The sequence below is a fragment of the Osmia lignaria genome, unplaced genomic scaffold (genome assembly GCF_051020975.1).
Source record: "Osmia lignaria lignaria isolate PbOS001 unplaced genomic scaffold, iyOsmLign1 scaffold0002, whole genome shotgun sequence".
Classification (NCBI taxonomy): Eukaryota; Metazoa; Arthropoda; class Insecta; order Hymenoptera; family Megachilidae; genus Osmia; species Osmia lignaria.
Window position 1 is genome coordinate 22,141,078 of NW_027478159.1, and position 13,645 is coordinate 22,154,722.

Below are 13,645 nucleotides of genomic sequence, written 5' to 3' on the forward strand. Positions count from 1 at the left end.
AAAAGTAGGAAACTTAATTCTCTACAAACAAGGTCTCTTAACATTTTGCCATAGCTCGCTTCGTTTCCGAGATATTTGCAGGTTTATCTCAAGGGAAGGGGCCTAACGGACATATTTCGAGATATTTCTTCTTCTTGTTGTTCTTCTTCTGCACAGCTAAGCTGGAAGTGGCATTTGCGGCTCGCACTAGTGCCGAGTTATCTCAAAGAAAGGGGCCACGGTGTTTCTGTATCTCTATTATGTTGGTGCGGCTTCGGAACTTTTAAATATCTTGATATATCTCGAGAACTACGCATCTGATCAAAAAATATCATAGAACATAAAAAGTAGGAAACTTAATTCTCTACAAAAAAGGTCTCTTAACATTTTGCCATAGCTCGCTTCGTTTCCGAGATATTTGCAGATTTATCTCAAGGGAAGGGGCCTGACGGACATATTTCGAGATATTTCTTCTTCTTGTTGTTCTTCTTCTGCACAGCTAAGCTGGAAGTGGCATTTGCGGCTCGCCCTAGTGCAGCGTAATCTCAAAGAAAGTGGCCACGGTGTTTCTGTATCTCTATTATGTTGGTGCGGCTTCGGAACTTTTAAATATCTTGATATATCTCGAGAACTACGCATCTGATCAAAAAATATCATAGAACATAAAAAGTAGGAAACTTAATTCTCTACAAAAAAGGTCTCTTAACATTTTGCCATAGCTCGCTTCGTTTCCGAGATATTTGCAGATTTATCTCAAGGGAAGGGGCATGACGGACATATTTCGAGATATTTCTTCTTCTTGTTGTTCTTCTTCTGCACAGCTAAGCTGGAAGTGGCATTTGCGGCTCGCACTAGTGCAGAGTTATCTCAAAGAAAGGGGCCACGGTGTTTCTGTATCTCTATTATGTTGGTGCGGCTTCGGAACTTTTAAATATCTCGATATATCTCGAAAACTACGCTTCTGATCAAAAAATATCATACAACATAAATTGTAGGAAACATAATTCTCTACAAAAAACGTCTATTAACATTTTGCCATAGCTCGCTTCGTTTCCGAGATATTTGCAGATATATCCCAAGGGAAGGGGCCTGACGGACATATTTCGAGATATTTCTTCTTCTTGTTGTTCTTCTTCTGCACAGCTAAGCTGGAAGTGGCATTTGTAGGTCGCAATAGTGCAGAGTTATCTCAAAGAAAGGGGCCACGGTGTTTCTGTATCTCTATTATGTTGGTGCGCCTTCGGAACTTTTAAATATCTCGATATATCTCGAAAACTACGCTTCTGATCAAAAAATATCATAGAACGTAAATTGTAGGAAACATTATTCTCTACAGAAAACGTCTCTTAACATTTTGCCATAGCTCGCTTCGTTTCCGAGATATTTGCAGATTTATCTCAAGGGAAGGGGCATGACGGACATATTTCGAGATATTTCTTCTTCTTGTTGTTCTTCTTCTGCACAGCTAAGCTGGAAGTGGCATTTGCGGCTCGCACTAGTGCAGAGTTATCTCAAAGAAAGGGGCCACGGTGTTTCTGTATCTCTATTATGTTGGTGCGGCTTCGGAACTTTTAAATATCTTGATATATCTCGAGAACTACGCATCTGATCAAAAAATATCATAGAACATAAAAAGTAGGAAACTTAATTCTCTACAAAAAAGGTCTCTTAACATTTTGCCATAGCTCGCTTCGTTTCCGAGATATTTGCAGATTTATCTCAAGGGAAGGGGCATGACGGACATATTTCGAGATATTTCTTCTTCTTGTTGTTCTTCTTCTGCACAGCTAAGCTGGAAGTGGCATTTGCGGCTCGCACTAGTGCAGAGTTATCTCAAAGAAAGGGGCCACGGTGTTTCTGTATCTCTATTATGTTGGTGCGGCTTCGGAACTTTTAAATATCTCGATATATCTCGAAAACTACGCTTCTGATCAAAAAATATCATACAACATAAATTGTAGGAAACATAATTCTCTACAAAAAACGTCTATTAACATTTTGCCATAGCTCGCTTCGTTTCCGAGATATTTGCAGATATATCCCAAGGGAAGGGGCCTGACGGACATATTTCGAGATATTTCTTCTTCTTGTTGTTCTTCTTCTGCACAGCTAAGCTGGAAGTGGCATTTGTAGGTCGCAATAGTGCAGAGTTATCTCAAAGAAAGGGGCCACGGTGTTTCTGTATCTCTATTATGTTGGTGCGCCTTCGGAACTTTTAAATATCTCGATATATCTCGAAAACTACGCTTCTGATCAAAAAATATCATAGAACGTAAATTGTAGGAAACATTATTCTCTACAGAAAACGTCTCTTAACATTTTGCCATAGCTCGCTTCGTTTCCGAGATATTTGCAGATTTATCTCAAGGGAAGGGGCCTGACGGACATATTTCGAGATATTTCTTCTTCATGTTGTTCTTCTTCTGCACAGCTAAGCTGGAAGTGGCATTTGCAGCGCGCAATAGTGCAGAGTTATCTCAAAGAAAGGGGCCACGGTGTTTCTGTATCTCTGTTATGTTGGTGCGGCTTCGGAACTTTTAAATATCTTGATATATCTCGAGAACTACGCATCTTATCAAAAAATATCAGACTACATAAAAAGTAGGAAACATAATTCTCTACAAAAAAGGTCTCTTAACATTTTGCCATAGCTCGCTTCGTTTCCGAGATATTTGCAGATATATCTCAAGGGAAGGGGCCTGACGGACATATTTCGAGATATTTCTTCTTCTTGTTGTTCTTCTTCTGCACAGCTAAGCTGAAAGTGGCATTTACAGCTCGCAATAGTGCAAAGCTATCTCAAAGAAAGGGGCCACGGTGTTTCTGTATCTCTATTATGTTGGTGCGGCTTCGGAACTTTTAAATATCTTGATATATCTCGAGAACTACGCATCTGATCAAAAAATATCATAGAACATAAAAAGTAGGAAACTTAATTCTCTACAAAAAAGGTCTCTTAATATTTTGCCATAGCTCCCTTCGTTTCCGAGATATTTGCAGATTTATCTCAAGGGAAGGGGCCTGACGGACATATTTCGAGATATTTCTTCTTCTTGTTGTTCTTCTTCTGCACAGCTAAGCTGGAAGTGGCATTTGCGGCTGGCACTAGTGCAGCGTTATCTCAAAGAAAGGGGCCACGGTGTTTCTGTATCTCTATTATGTTGGTGCGGCTTCGGAACTTTTAAATATCTTGATATATCTCGAGAACTACGCATCTGATCAAAAAATATCATAGAACATAAAAAGTAGGAAACTTAATTCTCTACAAAAAAGGTCTCTTAACATTTTGCCATAGCTCGCTTCGTTTCCGAGATATTTGCAGGTTTATCTCAAGGGAAGGGGCCTAACGGACATATTTCGAGATATTTCTTCTTCTTGTTGTTCTTCTTCTGCACAGCTAAGCTGGAAGTGGCATTTGCGGCTCGCACTAGTGCAGAGTTATCTCAAAGAAAGGGGCCACGGTGTTTCTGTATCTCTATTATGTTGGTGCGGCTTCGGAACTTTTAAATATCTTGATATATCTCGAGAACTACGCATCTGATCAAAAAATATCATAGAACATAAAAAGTAGGAAACTTAATTCTCTACAAAAAAGGTCTCTTAACATTTTGCCATAGCTCGCTTCGTTTCCGAGATATTTGCAGATTTATCTCAAGGGAAGGGGCCTGACGGACATATTTCGAGATATTTCTTCTTCTTGTTGTTCTTCTTCTGCACAGCTAAGCTGGAAGTGGCATTTGCGGCTCGCCCTAGTGCAGCGTTATCTCAAAGAAAGTGGCCACGGTGTTTCTGTATCTCTATTATGTTGGTGCGGCTTCGGAACTTTTAAATATCTTGATATATCTCGAGAACTACGCATCTGATCAAAAAATATCATAGAACATAAAAAGTAGGAAACTTAATTCTCTACAAAAAAGGTCTCTTAACATTTTGCCATAGCTCGCTTCGTTTCCGAGATATTTGCAGATTTATCTCAAGGGAAGGGGCATGACGGACATATTTCGAGATGTTTCTTCTTCTTGTTGTTCTTCTTCTGCACAGCTAAGCTGGAAGTGGCATTTGCGGCTCGCACTAGTGCAGAGTTATCTCAAAGAAAGGGGCCACGGTGTTTCTGTATCTCTATTATGTTGGTGCGGCTTCGGAACTTTTAAATATCTCGATATATCTCGAAAACTACGCTTCTGATCAAAAAATATCATAGAACATAAATTGTAGGAAACATAATTCTCTACAAAAAACGTCTCTTAACATTTTGCCATAGCTCGCTTCGTTTCCGAGATATTTGCAGATATATCCCAAGGGAAGGGGCCTGACGGACGTATTTCGAGATATTTCTTCTTCTTGTTGTTCTTCTTCTGCACAGCTAAGCTGGAAGTGGCATTTGTAGGTCGCAATAGTGCAGAGTTATCTCAAAGAAAGGGGCCACGGTGTTTCTGTATCTCTATTATGTTGGTGCGCCTTCGGAACTTTTAAATATCTCGATATATCTCGAAAACTACGCTTCTGATCAAAAAATATCATAGAGCGTAAATTGTAGGAAACATTATTCTCTACAAAAAAGGTCTCTTAACATTTTGCCATAGCTCGCTTCGTTTCCGAGATATTTGCAGATTTATCTCAAGGGAAGGGGCCTGACGGACATATTTCGAGATATTTCTTCTTCATGTTGTTCTTCTTCTGCACAGCTAAGCTGGTAGTGGCATTTGCAGCGCGCAATAGTGCAGAGTTATCTCAAAGAAAGTGGCCACGGTGTTTCTGTATCTCTGTTATGTTGGTGCGGCTTCGGAACTTTTAAATATCTTGATATATCTCGAGAACTACGCATCTTATCAAAAAATATCATACTACATAAAAAGTAGGAAACTTAATTCTCTACAAGAAAGGTCTCTTAACATTTTGCCATAGCTCGCTTCGTTTCCGAGATATTTGCAGATTTATCTCAAGGGAAGGGGCCTGACGGACATATTTCGAGATATTTCTTCTTCTTGTTGTTCTTCTTCTGCACAGCTAAGCTGGAAGTGGCATTTGCGGCTCGCACTAGTGCAGAGTTATCTCAAAGAAAGGGGCCACGGTGTTTCTGTATCTCTATTATGTTGGTGCGGCTTCGGAACTTTTAAATATCTTGATATATCTCGAGAACTACGCATCTGATCAAAAAATATCATAGAACATAAAAAGTAGGAAACTTAATTCTCTACAAAAAAGGTCTCTTAACATTTTGCCATAGCTCGCTTCGTTTCCGAGATATTTGCAGATTTATCTCAAGGGAAGGGGCCTGACGGACATATTTCGAGATATTTCTTCTTCTTGTTGTTCTTCTTCTGGACAGCTAAGCTGGAAGTGGCATTTGCGGCTCGCACTAGTGCAGCGTTATCTCAAAGAAAGGGGCCACGGTGTTTCTGTATCTCTATTATGTTGGTGCGGCTTCGGAACTTTTAAATATCTTGATATATCTCGAGAACTACGCATCTGATCAAAAAATATCATAGAACATAAAAAGTAGGAAACTTAATTCTCTACAAAAAAGGTCTCTTAACATTTTGCCATAGCTCGCTTCGTTTCCGAGATATTTGCAGATATATCCCAAGGGAAGGGGCCTGACGGACATATTTCGAGATATTTCTTCTTCTTGTTGTTCTTCTTCTGCACAGCTAAGCTGGAAGTGGCATTTGTAGGTCGCAATAGTGCAGAGTTATCTCAAAGAAAGGGGCCACGGTGTTTCTGTATCTCTATTATGTTGGTGCGCCTTCGGAACTTTTAAATATCTCGATATATCTCGAAAACTACGCTTCTGATCAAAAAATATCATAGAGCGTAAATTGTAGGAAACATTATTCTCTACAAAAAAGGTCTCTTAACATTTTGCCATAGCTCGCTTCGTTTCCGAGATATTTGCAGATTTATCTCAAGGGAAGGGGCCTGACGGACATATTTCGAGATATTTCTTCTTCATGTTGTTCTTCTTCTGCACAGCTAAGCTGGTAGTGGCATTTGCAGCGCGCAATAGTGCAGAGTTATCTCAAAGAAAGGGGCCACGGTGTTTCTGTATCTCTGTTATGTTGGTGCGGCTTCGGAACTTTTAAATATCTTGATATATCTCGAGAACTACGCATCTTATCAAAAAATATCATACTACATAAAAAGTAGGAAACTTAATTCTCTACAAGAAAGGTCTCTTAACATTTTGCCATAGCTCGCTTCGTTTCCGAGATATTTGCAGATTAATCTCAAGGGAAGGGGCCTGACGGACATATTTCGAGATATTTCTTCTTCTTGTTGTTCTTCTTCTGCACAGCTAAGCTGGAAGTGGCATTTGCGGCTCGCACTAGTGCAGAGTTATCTCAAAGAAAGGGGCCACGGTGTTTCTGTATCTCTATTATGTTGGTGCGGCTTCGGAACTTTTAAATATCTTGATATATCTCGAGAACTACGCATCTGATCAAAAAATATCATAGAACATAAAAAGTAGGAAACTTAATTCTCTACAAAAAAGGTCTCTTAACATTTTGCCATAGCTCGCTTCGTTTCCGAGATATTTGCAGATTTATCTCAAGGGAAGGGGCCTGACGGACATATTTCGAGATATTTCTTCTTCTTGTTGTTCTTCTTCTGCACAGCTAAGCTGGAAGTGGCATTTGCGGCTCGCACTAGTGCAGCGTTATCTCAAAGAAAGGGGCCACGGTGTTTCTGTATCTCTATTATTTTGGTGCGGCTTCGGAACTTTTAAATATCTTGATATATCTCGAGAACTACGCATCTGATCAAAAAATATCATAGAACATAAAAAGTAGGAAACTTAATTCTCTACAAAAAAGGTCTCTTAACATTTTGCCATAGCTCGCTTCGTTTCCGAGATATTTGCAGATATATCCCAAGGGAAGGGGCCTGACGGACATATTTCGAGATATTTCTTCTTCTTGTTGTTCTTCTTCTGCACAGCTAAGCTGGAAGTGGCATTTGTAGGTCGCAATAGTGCAGAGTTATCTCAAAGAAGCCACGGTGTTTCTGTATCTCTATTATGTTGGTGCGCCTTCGGAACTTTTAAATATCTCGATATATCTCGAAAACTACGCTTCTGATCAAAAAATATCATAGAACGTAAATTGTAGGAAACATTATTCTCTACAAAAAAGGTCTCTTAACATTTTGCCATAGCTCGCTTCGTTTCCGAGATATTTGCAGATTTATCTCAAGGGAAGGGGCCTGACGGACATATTTCGAGATATTTCTTCTTCATGTTGTTCTTCTTCTGCACAGCTAAGCTGGAAGTGGCATTTGCAGCGCGCAATAGTGCAGAGTTATCTCAAAGAAAGGGGCCACGGTGTTTCTGTATCTCTGTTATGTTGGTGCGGCTTCGGAACTTTTAAATATCTTGATATATCTCGAGAACTACGCATCTTATCAAAAAATATCATACTACATAAAAAGTAGGAAACTTAATTTTCTACAAGAAAGGTCTCTTAACATTTTGCCATAGCTCGCTTCGTTTCCGAGATATTTGCAGATTTATCTCAAGGGAAGGGGCCTGACGGACATATTTCGAGATATTTCTTCTTCTTGTTGTTCTTCTTCTGCACAGCTAAGCTGGAAGTGGCATTTGCGGCTCGCACTAGTGCAGCGTTATCTCAAAGAAAGGGGCCACGGTGTTTCTGTATCTCTATTATTTTGGTGCGGCTTCGGAACTTTTAAATATCTTGATATATCTCGAGAACTACGCATCTGATCAAAAAATATCATAGAACATAAAAAGTAGGAAACTTAATTCTCTACAAAAAAGGTCTCTTAACATTTTGCCATAGCTCGCTTCGTTTCCGAGATATTTGCAGATATATCCCAAGGGAAGGGGCCTGACGGACATATTTCGAGATATTTCTTCTTCTTGTTGTTCTTCTTCTGCACAGCTAAGCTGGAAGTGGCATTTGTAGGTCGCAATAGTGCAGAGTTATCTCAAAGAAGCCACGGTGTTTCTGTATCTCTATTATGTTGGTGCGCCTTCGGAACTTTTAAATATCTCGATATATCTCGAAAACTACGCTTCTGATCAAAAAATATCATAGAACGTAAATTGTAGGAAACATTATTCTCTACAAAAAAGGTGTCTTAACATTTTGCCATAGCTCGCTTCGTTTCCGAGATATTTGCAGATTTATCTCAAGGGAAGGGGCCTGACGGACATATTTCGAGATATTTCTTCTTCATGTTGTTCTTCTTCTGCACAGCTAAGCTGGAAGTGGCATTTGCAGCGCGCAATAGTGCAGAGTTATCTCAAAGAAAGGGGCCACGGTGTTTCTGTATCTCTGTTATGTTGGTGCGGCTTCGGAACTTTTAAATATCTTGATATATCTCGAGAACTACGCATCTTATCAAAAAATATCATACTACATAAAAAGTAGGAAACTTAATTTTCTACAAGAAAGGTCTCTTAACATTTTGCCATAGCTCGCTTCGTTTCCGAGATATTTGCAGATTTATCTCAAGGGAAGGGGCCTGACGGACATATTTCGAGATATTTCTTCTTCTCGTTGTTCTTCTTCTGCACAGCTAAGCTGGAAGTGGCATTTGCGGCTCGCACTAGTGCAGAGTTATCTCAAAGAAAGGGGCCACGGTGTTTCTGTATCTCTGTTATGTTGGTGCGGCTTCGGAACTTTTAAATATCTTGATATATCTCGAGAACTACGCATCTTATCAAAAAATATCATACTACATAAAAAGTAGGAAACTTAATTCTCTACAAGAAAGGTCTCTTAACATTTTGCCATAGCTCGCTTCGTTTCCGAGATATTTGCAGATTTATCTCAAGGGAAGGGGCCTGACGGACATATTTCGAGATATTTCTTCTTCTTGTTGTTCTTCTTCTGCACAGCTAAGCTGGAAGTGGCATTTGCGGCTCGCACTAGTGCAGAGTTATCTCAAAGAAAGGGGCCACGGTGTTTCTGTATCTCTATTATGTTGGTGCGGCTTCGGAACTTTTAAATATCTCGATATATCTCGAAAACTACGCTTCTGATCAAAAAATATCATAGAACATAAATTGTAGGAAACATAATTCTCTACAAAAAAGGTCTCTCAACATTTTGCCATAGCTCGCTTCGTTTCCGAGATATTTGCAGATATATCTCAAGGGAAGGGGCCTGACGGACATATTTCGAGATATTTCTTCTTCTTGTTGTTCTTCTTCTGCACAGCTAAGCTGAAAGTGGCATTTACAGCTCGCAATAGTGCAAAGTTATCTCAAAGAAAGGGGCCACGGTGTTTCTGTATCTCTATTATGTTGGTGCGGCTTCGGAACTTTTAAATATCTTGATATATCTCGAGAACTACGCATCTGATCAAAAAATATCATAGAACATAAAAAGTAGGAAACTTAATTCTCTACAAAAAAGGTCTCTTAACATTTTGCCATAGCTCCCTTCGTTTCCGAGATATTTGCAGATTTATCTCAAGGGAAGGGGCCTGACGGACATATTTCGAGATATTTCTTCTTCTTGTTGTTCTTCTTCTGCACAGCTAAGCTGGAAGTGGCATTTGTAGGTCGCAATAGTGCAGAGTTATCTCAAAGAAAGGGGCCACGGTGTTTCTGTATCTCTATTATGTTGGTGCGCCTTCGGAACTTTTAAATATCTCGATATATCTCGAAAACTACGCTTCTGATCAAAAAATATCATAGAACGTAAATTGTAGGAAACATTATTCTCTACAAAAAAGGTCTCTTAACATTTTGCCATAGCTCGCTTCGTTTCCGAGATATTTGCAGATTTATCTCAAGGGAAGGGGCCTGACGGACATATTTCGAGATATTTCTTCTTCATGTTGTTCTTCTTCTGCACAGCTAAGCTGGAAGTGGCATTTGCAGCGCGCAATAGTGCAGAGTTATCTCAAAGAAAGGGGCCACGGTGTTTCTGTATCTCTGTTATGTTGGTGCGGCTTCGGAACTTTTAAATATCTTGATATATCTCGAGAACTACGCATCTTATCAAAAAATATCATACTACATAAAAAGTAGGAAACTTAATTCTCTACAAGAAAGGTCTCTTAACATTTTGCCATAGCTCGCTTCGTTTCCGGGATATTTGCAGATTTATCTCAAGGGAAGGGGCCTGACGGACATATTTCGAGATATTTCTTCTTCTCGTTGTTCTTCTTCTGCACAGCTAAGCTGGAAGTGGCATTTGCGGCTCGCACTAGTGCAGAGTTATCTCAAAGAAAGGGGCCACGGTGTTTCTGTATCTCTATTATGTTTGTGCGGCTTCGGAACTTTTAAATATCTTGATATATCTCGAGAACTACGCATCTGATCAAAAAATATCATAGAACATAAAAAGTAGGAAACTTAATTCTCTACAAAAAAGGTCTCTTAACATTTTGCCATAGCTCGCTTCGTTTCCGAGATATTTGCAGGTTTATCTCAAGGGAAGGGGCCTAACGGACATATTTCGAGATATTTCTTCTTCTTGTTGTTCTTCTTCTGCACAGCTAAGCTGGAAGTGGCATTTGCGGCTCGCACTAGTGCAGAGTTATCTCAAAGAAAGGGGCCACGGTGTTTCTGTATCTCTATTATGTTGGTGCGGCTTCGGAACTTTTAAATATCTTGATATATCTCGAGAACTACGCATCTGATCAAAAAATATCATAGAACATAAAAAGTAGGAAACTTAATTCTCTACAAAAAAGGTCTCTTAACATTTTGCCATAGCTCGCTTCGTTTCCGAGATATTTGCAGATTTATCTCAAGGGAAGGGGCCTGACGGACATATTTCGAGATATTTCTTCTTCTTGTTGTTCTTCTTCTGCACAGCTAAGCTGGAAGTGGCATTTGCGGCTCGCACTAGTGCAGCGTTGTCTCAAAGAAAGGGGCCACGGTGTTTCTGTATCTCTATTATGTTGGTGCGGCTTCGGAACTTTTAAATATCTTGATATATCTCGAGAACTACGCATCTGATCAAAAAATATCATAGAACGTAAATTGTAGGAAACATTATTCTCTACAAAAAAGGTCTCTTAACATTTTCCCATAGCTCGCTTCGTTTCCGAGATATTTGCAGATTTATCTCAAGGGAAGGGGCCTGGCGGACATATTTCGAGATATTTCTTCTTCATGTTGTTCTTCTTCTGCACAGCTAAGCTGGAAGTGGCATTTGCAGCGCGCAATAGTGCAGAGTTATCTCAAAGAAAGGGGCCACGGTGTTTCTGTATCTCTGTTATGTTGGTGCGGCTTCGGAAATTTTAAATATCTTGATATATCTCGAGAACTACGCATCTTATCAAAAAATATCATACTACATAAAAAGTAGGAAACTTAATTCTCTACAAGAAAGGTCTCTTAACATTTTGCCATAGCTCGCTTCGTTTCCGAGATATTTGCAGATTTATCTCAAGGGAAGGGGCCTGACGGACATATTTCGAGATATTTCTTCTTCTCGTTGTTCTTCTTCTGCACAGCTAAGCTGGAAGTGGCATTTGCGGCTCGCACTAGTGCAGCGTTATCTCAAAGAAAGGGGCCACGGTGTTTCTGTATCTCTATTATGTTGGTGCGGCTTCGGAACTTTTAAATATCTCGATATATCTCGAAAACTACGCTTCTGATCAAAAAATATCATAGAACATAAATTGTAGGAAACATAATTCTCTACAAAAAAGGTCTCTTAACATTTTGCCATAGCTCGCTTCGTTTCCGAGATATTTGCAGATATATCTCAAGGGAAGGGGCCTGACGGACATATTTCGAGATATTTCTTCTTCTTGTTGTTCTTCTTCTGCACAGCTAAGCTGAAAGTGGCATTTACAGCTCGCAATAGTGCAAAGTTATCTCAAAGAAAGGGGCCACGGTGTTTCTGTATCTCTATTATGTTGGTGCGGCTTCGGAACTTTTAAATATCTCGATATATCTCGAAAACTACGCTTCTGATCAAAAAATATCATAGAACATAAATTGTAGGAAACATAATTCTCTACAAAAAAGGTCTCTTAACATTTTGCCATAGCTCGCTTCGTTTCCGAGATATTTGCAGATATATCTCAAGGGAAGGGGCCTGACGGACATATTTCGAGATATTTCTTCTTCTTGTTGTTCTTCTTCTGCACAGCTAAGCTGAAAGTGGCATTTACAGCTCGCAATAGTGCAAAGTTATCTCAAAGAAAGGGGCCACGGTGTTTCTGTATCTCTATTATGTTGGTGCGGCTTCGGAACTTTTAAATATCTCGATATATCTCGAAAACTACGCTTCTGATCAAAAAATATCATAGAACATAAATTGTAGGAAACATAATTCTCTACAAAAAAGGTCTCTTAACATTTTGCCATAGCTCGCTTCGTTTCCGAGATATTTGCAGATATATCTCAAGGGAAGGGGCCTGACGGACATATTTCGAGATATTTCTTCTTCTTGTTGTTCTTCTTCTGCACAGCTAAGCTGAAAGTGGCATTTACAGCTCGCAATAGTGCAAAGTTATCTCAAAGAAAGGGGCCACGGTGTTTCTGTATCTCTATTATGTTGGTGCGGCTTCGGAACTTTTAAATATCTTGATATATCTCGAGAACTACGCATCTGATCAAAAAATATCATAGAACATAAAAAGTAGGAAACTTAATTCTCTACAAAAAAGGTCTCTTAACATTTTGCCATAGCTCGCTTCCTTTCCGAGATATTTGCAGATTTATCTCAAGGGAAGGGGCATGACGGACATATTTCGAGATATTTCTTCTTCTTGTTGTTCTTCTTCTGCACAGCTAAGCTGGAAGTGGCATTTGCGGCTCGCACTAGTGCAGAGTTATCTCAAAGAAAGGGGCCACGGTGTTTCTGTATCTCTATTATGTTGGTGCGGCTTCGGAACTTTTAAATATCTCGATATATCTCGAAAACTACGCTTCTGATCAAAAAATATCATAGAACATAAATTGTAGGAAATATAATTCTCTACAAAAAAGGTCTCTTAACATTTTGCCATAGCTCGCTTCGTTTCCGAGATATTTGCAGATATATCTCAAGGGAAGGGGCCTGACGGACATATTTCGAGATATTTCTTCTTCTTGTTGTTCTTCTTCTGCACAGCTAAGCTGAAAGTGGCATTTACAGCTCGCAATAGTGCAAAGTTATCTCAAAGAAAGGCGCCACGGTGTTTCTGTATCTCTATTATGTTGGTGCGGCTTCGGAACTTTTAAATATCTCGATATATCTCGAGAACTACGCTTCTGATCAAAAAATATCATAGAACATAAATTGTAGGAAACATAATTCTCTACAAAAAAGGTCTCTTAACATTTTGCCATAACTCGCTTCGTTTCCGAGATATTTGCAGATATATCTCAAGGGAAGGGGCCTGACGGACATATTTCGAGATATTTCTTCTTCTTGTTGTTCTTCTTCTGCACAGCTAAGCTGAAAGTGGCATTTACAGCTCGCAATAGTGCATAGTTATCTCAAAGAAAGGGGCCACGGTGTTTCTGTATCTCTATTATGTTGGTGCGGCTTCGGAACTTTTAAATATCTCGATATATCTCGAAAACTACGCTTCTGATCAAAAAATATCATAGAACATAAATTGTAGGAAACTTAATTCTCTACAAAAAAGGTCTCTTAACATTTTGCCATAGCTCTCTTCGTTTCCGAGATATTTGCAGATTTATCTCAAGGGAAGGGGCCTGACCGACATATTTCGAGATATTTCT